Source organism: Mustela putorius, unplaced genomic scaffold (assembly GCF_011764305.1).
Source record: "Mustela putorius furo isolate JIRA1106 unplaced genomic scaffold, ASM1176430v1.1 tig00000083_pilon_pilon_pilon, whole genome shotgun sequence".
In the NCBI taxonomy this organism is placed as follows: domain Eukaryota; kingdom Metazoa; phylum Chordata; class Mammalia; order Carnivora; family Mustelidae; genus Mustela; species Mustela putorius.
In genome coordinates, this window is record NW_025421273.1 from 44868883 (window position 1) to 44881390 (window position 12508).

A 12508-nucleotide genomic window follows, 5' to 3' on the forward strand; every position below is an offset into this window, starting at 1 on the left:
AGCAGCCACAGCTGTGAAGCGGATAGCACGGCTTTAAGCTTCCAAACAGGACTCGAGAGAAGTGCAATTTTGGTCTTGGCCTCGGTCTTTGACAGCAAGTCACAAATTATTTTTCAGATAAAAATGGCAATTAGGAATTTCCTGAAACTTTAGCAATCAATCTAGATATCAAATTAAAATCCAATGACTCCTTTTTAAGTGCTACTTAGTCATAATTGCAACTGAAGCTTTACATATATAATAAAAATTATTGAATTTTAGGAGACAGAAAAATCTTGAGAGTATTCATCTTTTTTTTTTTTTTTTTTTAAAGTAGGCTCCAAGCTCAGTGCAGAGCCCAACACAGGGCTTGAACTGAGGAACCTGAGATTAAGACTTGAGCTGAGATCAAGAGTCAGACACCCAACTGAGTCACCCAAGCTTCCCAAGAGATTATTCATCTTATCAATGCATATTTTATTGAGCAAAGAGTTATGAAAAACAAAACAAAACAAAAAAAATGAATGAGACTAGATCCCAGTCCTTAGAATCTTCCTATCTAGTAAATTAAACAAAACACTTTGTATATCACTATGACCCAACTTACGTTAAAAACAATAAAAGACAAAATCAGAAAATGTTATCAGAGAGATTCAAGTAGGGCATTAAGGGAGTTGAACATACAGAATAGATGACTTCCAAGCATAAAACGGTCCTTAAGAGCATAAACATAAGAGTCTCGTAGACCCAGGTTCAAGTCTTACCCATACCACTCCCTAGCTGCATGACATCCGACAAGTTATTTAACTTCCCTGAGCCTCACTTACAAAATCTTTAAAATGGGACAATAACATCTACCTCTCAGAATTGATACAGGATTAAGGAAAACAAAACCTTAAAACTCTTACAACAGCTCCTAGGATACTCTCGGGCTACTTCTTGTCAGGGCATCCAGTCCCAGACCTTCTAGTTCTCCATCCCATGTCTAGTTCCTTCTCTTACCAATGCCCCTCGGTCTATCCAACACCCTGCCAGATCCTATTTATTTATTTATTTATCAAATCTTATTTATTTATTTATTTATTTATTGAGAGAGAGAGAGAGAGAGAGAGAGAGGAGGGAGGAAGAGAATCCCAAGCAGATTCCATGCCCAGCATGGAGCCTGACGTGGGGCCCAAGTTCATGACCTGAGCCAAAATCAAGAGCCAGACTCTCAGCTGCCTGGGCCACCAGGCACCTCTATCAACTCTCTTTTAAAGATGAGGAAATAGATTTTGAGAATGGGGAACATGCTCAATGTCATATAGTTAATAAACAGACCACCATGTCCACCTCCACATTCCTAGGTCTTAGGGCACATGGTATTTTGTCTAATTTCTCCTATTATTTTATAAGCAATTAAAAGGCAAGTAGAACATTTTATTATGCAAATTTTAAAAGGTACTCTCTCTAGGCAGGCCCAGACTCAAGAGCACAGAGTCTGGTGAGTAATGTGGCAGATGGTTATGGGTCCCCCCCACCACTCACTGTTCACACAGTCCCTTGTGCAGTGAACAATCTGCACAACCTCACATGGTGGCCCTAGGGCCCAGTCTTGTTTTCCCTTTTTCAATCTATATTCCACACTGCCACCCAGGTGATATTTTTGTAAAACTCCTACCTAATTATGAACTTTCTTCTACCTTAAAATTTTTATGTCTATATTTATTTTAGAAACCCCAAGCCTCAAGCATGCCATACACATAGCCCTCCTCACTCTAGCACCGAGGTTCTTCAAATCTCGGAGCCAACTGTGCTCCCCACCATGTCCCACGTCCCAGCCACAGTAGAGTTCTAGCGACTTCTGGAACATGCCATGAACTTCCACTCCTCTGTACCATGGCACATGCTTTTCCTACTACAAGTTCCAATAATTTTTCCACTTCCCCCCTATATTTTAATTCTTCCCACAAGACTTATCTCAGGGACAGCTCTTCCATGCAATAAAGACATTTCCTGATCCCTCCACTGAAATGACCACTCCTTCCCTCAGCAACCCCTGGGAGTCCAACCTCCCCACCACCTTGAATGAGTCAGGAGGATATTGCATGGGCTTTGAAGTTAGATGGGTCACAGAATCCTAACTCAAACATTTTTCCAGCTGAGCGAGTGTGGGCTAGTTACTTTCCTACCTAAATTTCAATAACCCCTAACCCAAGAATCACTGGGAAAATCAAAATGGCTCCATACTATGTCTTTCATACTTGTTCAGGCACCAAAGTCACTCTGAGGGCAGAATGCATGAAATCTCAGTACATTTAATTTTATCATGTAAACTAAGAACTACTCCAGGAGGAGAAACTATGACATTCTAGGTACACAGGTTTTCAAATATATAAAATATCTATGTTTTTACAATTATTGCTTAAAGTTTATCAAGTACTGCTTCCAACCTCTCCCCCCGCCCAATCTGTTAATTTAACTTAACAAGTAGTTGCAGGTACCAAAAGTTTAAGAAAATATAATGGAAGAAAGATTAGAAAATTCTATTTATAATTTATTTTGGAAGTAATCGGTCAGTATCATTACTGAATTTTCATAATCCAAGACCTTGCCTAAGAGTATCCCCCACCCACTGATGGCTTGTCACCTGGTATAAGCTAAATAAATGTTATTTGAATCTGAATTTGAAACTCAAATTAAGTGCCTTGAAAGCAAAGGCATATCTCAGTCCTCTCTGAATAAGGAGTTCCCGGCACAGGAGCTGGCACATAGTAGTTGCACGCCAAATGTTGATTTAATAACTGAACTTAAAATTGAGAAATTATGCAAAGGTCTAGGAAACATTCTGCATCTCCAATTAATTTGGATTATAATTTACTCCCATAAATTCTAGTCCAGAGTCTGTGAATTGTTCTTCCCTTTGTAGCCATCCCCTCATCTGAGAAATTGAGAATTTCTTGGGAGGGAGAAATACGTAGGTAGAATCCTTCCTTCAGCACAGAAATATTGATGAAGAGAGCAAAGCGGGAGCAATGTATCACCTACACTCTCATAATGGAACAAAGGGACCAAAGAAGACACAGTGCTTTCTACAAGGTACCTGTCAGACAGTGGCATTTAAGAGTTTTGAATACCCATTTAATCCCACAAGTCTCCTATTCAGAGCATGTCTGGTTACAGTAAACACTATAGAAATAATAGAAGGGGAATCCTAGTCTATTCTCTGTTTGCAAATGGAAAACCCACACTCTGGATTTCAGGTACAGATTCTCCTTTGTAACACAAAGCCAAGACGGCCTCACAGTAAACAAAGAGTGAAGATCCAATTGGTTTACTTTCACTAAAAAAACGACTGTAGATAAATATTTATTAGCATGGGTATTCATTATTTATAGTTAAGTGGAAAAAGGACACCAAACAGTTTGAAGAATAGAATCCTCTTTCATACTGACATAAAAAGAAACGTATGCACATGTTAAGTAGAAGAGTGAAATAGAAGCTATTTTTTACTTCTTTTAAAATAATCCATGGCCAATTTTTCAAAAAGTGCATCTATATAAACATTACAGACTCAAGCGTCCAGAAATCTACCTTAAATAATTAAATAAAATGCAAATGCAATCGAGCGAAAATAAAATTAAAGGACGCCAAGACGCTGAAGAGAAATGTGGAGGTTGTTTCGGGTTCTGGATTTTTCCTACAACTGTGCTTGCCTTGCCCCAAAAGAAATCACTGATGCATTTAAGTCCCCCTTCTAGTTTTCAAAGTAGTTTTCTCGCCGCTGAATCAAACCTGACATTTGGTGCGGAAACCCGGGAGCAGATGGAGGCCCCGCTCCAGTGGGAGGCCTCCCTCCTCTCGCCACCAGGACCTCTCCCAGGCCCAGTGCCCTGACACCGTGGGTAAGTTCCCCCGATTCCGCACCCGTGATCCGGGTGGTCCTGCCTGAAATCGCAGCTGCGTCAGGGCAACTCCACTGAGTCACCAGGTGACTCCCAAGTGGTGCCTGGGGATCAGGAGACGACGTCCTATCTCCACAGTAGCCTTCTCCGAAAGTCAGAAACACTTCCCTATGGCTTTTGTCACTGTCAGAAAGGACCTCCTTCCTTCTCCCCTGCCCCGCCTCTTCCTTTCCTTATTTGCCTTCCACCTAACGGGTTCCTTCAGGACTGGATTTATACAGAGTGTACTTGTTGGGCCGGTGGGGTCAGGGGACCCAGGGGACAACAAAATGCAGCCGACCCTCCATCTTGCAGCCTTCACCCTGGGACCTCCTCCGGGGACTTTGCCTCACAAGCGGTTCCTGTGTGCAGGGACCGCCCAAGGACACATCATCTCAAGGAAAACAACTTCCGCAGGAAATAGAAACTGAACCATCCCTAACCCCACACCATATAAGGTCATGTCCTGCCACCCCACCCTCACCCTATAAAAACCTGCTTGTGTCTACCCCTGGCGCGACTTCCCCAGCTCACTTCCTCACGAGTGGGGAACCTCGCCCGAGGATGCTTCCAGTAAAGCTTGTCTCGAACCTATTTGCCAGGCTCCTTGCTTTCCTCTTCTCGCCGCTGAATCAAACCTGACATTTGGTGCGGAAACCCGGGAGCAGATGGAGGCCCCGCTCCAGTGGGAGGCCTCCCTCCTCTCGCCACCAGGACCTCTCCCAGGCCCAGTGCCTTGACACCGTGGGTAAGTTCCCCCGATTCCGCACCCGCGATCCGGGTAGTCCTGCCTGAAATCGCAGCTGCGTCAGGACAACTCCACTGAGTCACCAGGTGACTCCCAAGTGGTGCCTGGGGATCAGGAGACGACGTCCCATCTCCACAGTAGCCTTCTCCGTCAGTCCCTAGTCCAAGGCTGAAAGCAGGGACGCCTGCCTCCAACCTTCGGACCACCTGGCAGGAAGCCTGGGAACTGCCCAATCCTAAATCCCCATGGGCTGTTTACTAACTGACCTTAACCCTCTCTGGGCCTCTCCCAGGACTTACAGAGGGGACGCCTCATCCATTACTACACGATGGCCTAAATACTACTGGATAATCAGTCTCAATGGCTTCCCGAGGGCACCTTTAATTTCCTGATCTTCACTGATCTGGAACAATCTCTACCACCATAAAGGCAAATAAATGGCCTAAGGTTCCATACATGCAGGCTTTCTGGAGTCTGCGCCCTCCTCCCTCCCTCTGCTCCCAAAGCTCCACCTCTCAAGTCCTCCTGGCAGGTATACCCCCTCCCTCCTTTCCACCTGCTCCGATGGCTCCGAAAACCCCTGAATCCTTTCCCCCTTCCCCTCTCTCAGAAACCCCTGAGAGTTTGTCCTGTCCACCGACTTGGGGGCCGCTGCCCCCCCCACTCTGGGCCTCCTACCGCCTCTTCTCCACCCTCTGCTCCTCCGTTACCAACTCTTGACCCCCACCTGTCACCTCCTTCCACCAACCCCTCTCCTCCTGTCTCCACTCGTACAGGATCCCGAGGGACCTTTCCCTCTCCTGACCTCTACGGGAGGTCGCAGGGGCCGTGGGGGTCATTCAAGTCCATGCACCCTTCTCGCTCCAGGACCTTTCCCAAATTGAAAAACCATTAGGCTCTTACTCTGTCAACCCAGGAAACTATATCAAAGAATTCCAATATCTAGCCCAAGCATATGACCTATCCTGGCACGATCTACATGTTGTCCAAACCTCTACCCTCACAGCCAAGGAAGGGGAACGTATCCAGGCCGCTGCCCGAGAACACGCAGACCAGGTCTGTCTGACCGATGCCACCATGCCGGTCGGTGCTAGGCTGTTCCTCCAGCAGACCCAGGGTAGGCCGCTGACGCCAAGACCGCATGATCCAATCAGAATGGCCAAGATGGCCGCTGACGCCAAGGTGGCCAAGGTGGCCGCTGACGCCAAGACCACATAATCCAATCCTTATCGCTGGCATGGGGGCAGCTTCCCACAAGGCAGTTAATTACACTAAACCAAGATTATTCAAGGCCCAGACGAAAACCCTACTATTTTCCTTAACAGGCTTACTGAAGCCTTAACTCAATATACCCGTCTTGCCTTGACCCTACCTCTCCGGCGGGGGCCACCGCCTTGGCCACTCATTTAATCTCTCAGTCTGCACCAGATATATGCAAAAAAAATTTAAAAAGACTGAGGAGGGCCCTCAAACTCCCATCTCCAACCTGGTAAGAATGCCCTTTAAAGTCTTCAATCCCCGAGAGGAGGCAGCCGAACTTAAACGGCAAGCCAGGCTTCAACAGAAGGTCCAGCTCCAAACCCAAGGCTTGGTGGCAGTCCTGCGGCCGGCTGGCTCCAGGAGCCAACAAAAATGGGGAACAAATCGCACCCCTCTGAGGGCCTGCTTCAAATGCAGAGCCAAGGGACACTGGGCCCCGTCAATGCCCTAACCCAAAGTAACCAACCCGACCATGCCCTCAACTGCCAAGTGATGGGCCACTGGAAATCTGACTGCCCCAGCCTCAGAGGCTCCCCAACACCTCCACGCAGGGGAACCCTGAACCGGTAAGTCCTGCTTTCCAACTACTTGGACTGGACGATGACTGATGGGGCCCAGACTCGGATCCCCCTTCACCCATGCTGAGCCCAGGGTCATGCTCTAGGTAGTGGCTAATTCCATCTCCTTCCTGTTGGATGCAGGGGCCACCTACTCTGTTCTGCCTTCCTACTCGAGTACTAGCTTCCCCTCTCCAGTGGCGGTAATGGGAATTGACAGTACCTCCTCCAGTCCGCGAGCCACCCCACCCCTCTTGTGCAGCCTGGATGGGTTTCCCTTTTCACACTCCTTTCTGATAATCCCCTTGGCCAGGACATCCTTCATAAGCTCCCGACCACCATACACCCCTTCCCCTCACCTACCGCTTCTGCTCACCTCATTCTGTCCTATGGCAAGAGCAAGGATTCCTTACAACCAAGGGAACCCCAGTCAATGGACCCCTCATCTCAAAATTACTTAAGGCTCTCAGCCTCTCAGCCAACGTGGCCATCATTCATTGTCGCAGACACCAGATATCTAAAAATCCTACATCCTGGGGTAACAACAAGACCGACTCTGTAGCCAGGACTATGGCTCTAGGCTCCTCCTAGGCTCACCTCCTACTTCGAGGACACCAGTCTGGCGAGGGCTGGCAACTTGATTTCCCCGACATGCCACACTACAAATCTTTTCATTACCTACTAACCCTGGTAAATACCTTTACAGGATGAACTGAGGCCTTCCCTACAGCTCTGAAAAAAACCACAGCAGACGTGGTGGCCACTACACTCATTAAACACATCATCCCCAAATTTGGCCTTCCACAGACCTTTCAGTCAGGGAACAGGCCGGCTTCCACTTCCAGCATCACCCAACAGGTCTCCGGGAGTCTGAACATCACCTGAAAACTTCACATCCCCTACCATCCCCAATCATTGGGTAAGGTTGAGCGGGCCAACGGCCTTCTCAAAACACACCTCACATAATTCCAGATTAAAGCGAACTCCCTCCCAGGATGTCTGGACAGCACGTGCCCTGGGACCCACCAAAGTACGCCTATCACGCCTTCCTCCTTCTCTTGACCCTACCCATAACAACCCCTCAATCTCCTAAACCCTTTCGATGGCGCTTTTACTTATAAGAAACCTGGTCCCAGCAAGGTGCTACAATTACCCGACTCCTTTCTCAGGTGGATTGCCAACCCCAAGGCTGTCAGGCCAGAATTTCCATGCCATTTTCTAACTTTAACTTATTATCTCGGGGGTGGTCAGATCCAACCATCTGTTTTATTTATGATCAGGTTCATCCCACATGCCGCACTACATGGGTTCAGACTAGTGGGGGGGTGCCCCTAACACTGGTGTGTTACACACCACACAGTAACTGAATGGGAGAACTCCAAACAAGATTATTACTGTAACAGATGGCGCCTTACCGATAATCGCCGATCATATTACCTAAACATCCCTGATTCCTGGGATAACAGATGGGCTAAGAGGGTAGAAGCAAAACTATACCGATATGCTACTAGTTCCTATCCCACAGCTACCCTTAAAATTTTCCGAAACTATACTCGTATAACTACACGTCTCCAAGACCAATCTAAAATAATACAATACCAGGAACAGGCCCTCCAAAACCACCTACAATACCCTCTCCTATATGAATAGACCCTTTTTCCTCACTTGCCTTAATTCGCTGGGGAACTCACTTAGTCAATATTACTGGTATAACAAACCTCTCCAGCTGCTTCATGTGCGTGGCTTTAAATCGCCCCCACTTAGTAGTGGCCCCCTACCTCTGCGCTTCAATTATACCCTATCAATACCTGCCTCTATACCACCTCAGACTAACCTCCAGAACATCCCCTTACTTCAGGACCCCCTAAACCCACAGTTTCCTGTCTGCTACTCAACCCCTAACCCGGTCCTCTGCAATACCACTCTCACCAACCCTACCCACCAATTCGCTTCTACCAGCGTGTTCTTTTGGTGTAATGGCACCCTTTCCAAAACTCTCAACTCAACCCAGACTCTCCTATGAATTCCTGTCTTCCGATGGGACTAGGCCTCATCTCCTAGTCTCCTAGCTGACCATCTACAGTCAGGCAGAGGTATTCCTTCTCACCAATCACCCGATAAAACAAAAACGTGCAGTCTTCCTCTCTCTTGTTATCAGAGTCTCCTTGGCCTCATCCCTGGTGGCATTAGGGCTAGGTAGGGGGGCCTTAACCCATTCCATAGATCCCACCAGAGGCCTATCTGAAAGACTCCAGATGGGTATCGAGGCCTCAGCAGAATCCCTGGCATCCCTACAATGTCAGATCACTTCAGTAGCCCAGGTGGCCCTACAAAATCAGCGTGCCCTGGACCTCCTCACCACGGAAAAAAGCAGCACCTGCATGTTCCTCAATGAAGAATGCTGTTACTACATCAATGAGACAGGTGTAGCTGAAACCAACACCCACACCTTGGCCAAAGTCCGAGAGTCTCTTCAAAACTGTTTTCCCCCTGGCAGCTCCGCCCCATCCCAATGGTGGCAATCCCCCTTAACTACCTGGTTTCTCCCAATCCTAAACCCATTTACCATGCTCTGCATACTACTAATGGTGGCCCCTTTGCATTCTCCGGGTCATTCAGGAAAGGGTCCATGAAATGTCTGGAGTGACCGTCAATCAACTCCTACACCCCTGCTCCAGCCTGACCACTTCCGGAACCCCTAAAACGCCCCTTATTCAGCAGAAAGTAGCCAGACTTGAGTCATTGCCCTACAATGACAAAAGGATCGGAATGTTGGGCCGGTGGGGTAAGGGGACCCAGGGGACAAAAAAATGGCAGCCGATCCTCCATCTTGCCGCCTTCGCCCCGGGACCTCCCCCGGAGACTTTCTGTCACAAGAAGTTCCCGCATCCAGGGACCGCCCAAGGACACGTCATCTCAGGGGGAAAACAGAGCTTCCGCAGGAAACAGAAACCGAACCATACCTAACCCCACACCATAAAATGTCATGTCCTGCCACCCCACCCTCACCCTATAATATAAACCTGCTTGTGTCTACCCCGGGTGCCACTTCCCCAGCTCACTTCCTCATGAGCAGAGGAACCTTACCCAAGGAAGCTTCCAGGAAAGCTGGTCTCGAACCTATTTGCCCGCCTCCTTATTTTCGTTTTCTCGCTCCCAAATCAAACCTGACAATACTTATGCATTATAACCTTCTTCTTGTCTTTTTTGTTTGTTTGTTTTTTAACCTAAAGGTAAATTACTCACAGCCTTCTGTGCGTATAAATATTCACTTAATATACTATCAGTTTTAGGAAGCCAGGATCTTTTTGTCCTGGTCCCTCTGGTAACACAAGGGCTGTCTTTAGCTTATTATTGTGACCAGAATTCCTACAGATAACCTTGCATCTACAAAATGGAAATAAAACTTGGACAACAGTGGCACAAAGGGAGATTTTGGTACAATGGAAGGAAAATACCTCATCAGACACTGTATTAAATTTTAAAGAGATGGTACATTATTTGAAAGGCAGTTTCAGTAGCTTACCTTCTGGGGGGCTAAGTTATATTTCCAATCTACACATCGAATATCTGGATTCTGGAGCCCACAGAACTAATCTTTCACCCTTTTCATTCCACTTCTGCGGACAGAATGATGACTTCCAACATAATCCTCTTTCAAACACCTTTCCAAGGAGGAATAATAACTATATCACATAGGATTTCCTTTATGTTAAGGTTAATATGTGAATATAAAATTCAACTAAATAAATCGCTATCATTTTTCAAAATGCCACTGGCAGAAGTATTTCACAGCTGCAGATATTTCATTGTAACATTAAAAAACTCTTTGGGGAAAATATTCAGAGTCCTTGCTTTCAATGAATTTATATCGACAGCCCTCAGAAATTATATTCGTGGTGTTATATAGTCTGTGTATGTGCATGTGTGTGTGTAATATTCTTTCAGTACAATTATCTTTTTTAACCTAAAAAGGCTTCATAATTCATGACCCTCACCTTATTGTAATTATTATATAGTTTGATTAAAAGCAAATTTAGAGTGTGTACAATATAACAATGAAATCTGATCTTACTATTTATACTTCTATGGAACTTCTAGAGCAGAGTTCTCTCCTGCCTTGTTTTGTTTTAGACACATTTTTACTTATTTGTACAGTCAGAAATGTAGATGAAGCCTAAGCCACAAGGCATACAAAGTTTAGGAAACTACCTAGGAATTTTATGGACTAACGGTTCCTATGCTCAATGATACTGTTTCCAGAACATGCCAGAAAAAAGATGTGTGTGTGTGTGTGTGTGTGTGTGTACACGTGTACGTGTGTATGTTTTGTTCTGCTTACATTCTTACGGGCCATTCATAGTTCCACGTAATTCTACAACAAAGCAGACTGACTTTATTATCTTCAAGGCCCATTTTACCTTTTCAAAAAGATCAGGGAATAAAACAACTTTACAGACCCACACAATTTTTTCAAAAAGACAGCAAAACCATTCACACAATGTCTTAATTAGAATACCTCAGAGTACCAACAAAAAGCTATAAAACAGTAAAACTGACAGGCACATCAATTCTTTCAAGACCAAGCTACATGAGAGACTTATTGAAGAAACGATTACATATTTTATTTTCTTTTCCAGACAAGAACAGAGCCAAATGGATTTCATTCTTATTCTAAAACTTCAGAACCAAAGAACCTATCTAAAAGTCTAAAACACCTGAGGCTCAGAAAACTGGATTGGCTTTCCTGCCAGCCCCAGTAAAATACTTCACCTTTATAATTTAATTTGTTTACTTCCCACCTGATAAAAGGTTTATCACAATCTTGAAGACTTGAAGTTTATGAAGCCCAAAGATGTGCCACAATACAGACCGTCATCCTAATCTCTTAGAAGGCTTTTTTTTTTTTTTTAAAGTCTCTCAAGGGGCACCTGGGTGGCTCAGTGGGTTAAGCCTCTGCCTTCAGCTCAGCTGTCATGGTCTCAGGGTCCTGGGATGGAGCCCCACATCAGGCTCTCTGCTCAGCAGGGAACCTGCTTCCCCCTCCCCCTCTGCCTGCCTCTCTGCCTACTTGTGATCTTTCCCTCTCTGTGTCAAATAAATAAATAAAATCTAAAAAAAAAAAAAAAACGTCTCTCAAGTTCTTCTCCATGTTTCAAATCTGTAAGAGCATATAAAACTTACAAAGCCAGGGAAGAATGAAAGTAGAAAAGCTATAACCCTACACTGTTAACTTTCTGAGAGAAGTATAAATAACAAGAACTTTTTTCTTTTTTAAAGCAAGTTAAAAAATTACTTACTTTTTCCCCAGGTCTTTGGTACAGAGCTCAGAAGGCAAATTCCCTTTTCCCACAAAGTCTTGTTAATTAATAGCAATCACTCAGTGAGGTCAAGCAGCACAAATATCTAAAAATTGTGCAGAGACAAAAAGTTAAAATCCAAAGTCATATCCGAAATTAAAAATCAAGACACCCCCCCTTGCTATTCAGGGTCTCTCTGCATAATTAAGATACAGATTTCAATGGAATATCTAAATGATGAACCCATGTTAGCTACTTTTCTTTCAGAACAATACTAACAAGGCCTGCTAAATCAAGATGGTATTTTGATCCATCGTCTTATTAAAATCCCTAAAGGAGGATCCAGCAAAGGCTTCTTGGCAACCATTCACGGTAAAAAATGTCCTTCTCGGGGAGCCAAAAAAAATAACTGAGGGAGGATCTGGGCTTCTAATTATATTGCGACTTGGGAGGGAAGGTCTCCTAAAGTCACACTTGCCTGCTCCACCTTCCAAAGATGAGCTCATCTCACAAGCAAAGAAATGGTTGTAAATAGAAATGAACCAGTAACAACCTAAAGAGAATCACCCACAACTTGTAAGCACCCTTCTCATGGATTCATTTAAGCACACTTCAGTATTGCAGGTGGGATGAGAAGTGAGCTGTTTTCTCTAATCAAAGAGAAAAATCCAAAAATTCCGTATGATAATATCCTTACTTGAAACCGAAGTTTCTTCCCAACAATCTCGCAAATGAATACAT

General features: G+C 45.2%; 1 protein-coding gene across 13 annotated transcripts in view; it reads right to left on the reverse strand.

Annotated features, from left to right (window-relative positions):
- Positions 1–12508, reverse strand: part of APBB2 (amyloid beta precursor protein binding family B member 2) — a 368036-nt gene that overhangs the window by 250190 nt on the left and 105338 nt on the right. For 11 of the 13 annotated variants that reach the window (XM_045076735.1, XM_045076734.1, XM_045076758.1 and 8 more), the window contains one exon: positions 11768–11873. The exons of the other annotated variants lie outside the window; for them this stretch is intronic. The gene's annotated coding sequence lies outside the window, so the exon portion shown is untranslated. The remainder of the gene's footprint in view (positions 1–11767; positions 11874–12508) is intronic. 13 annotated transcript variants of the gene reach the window in all.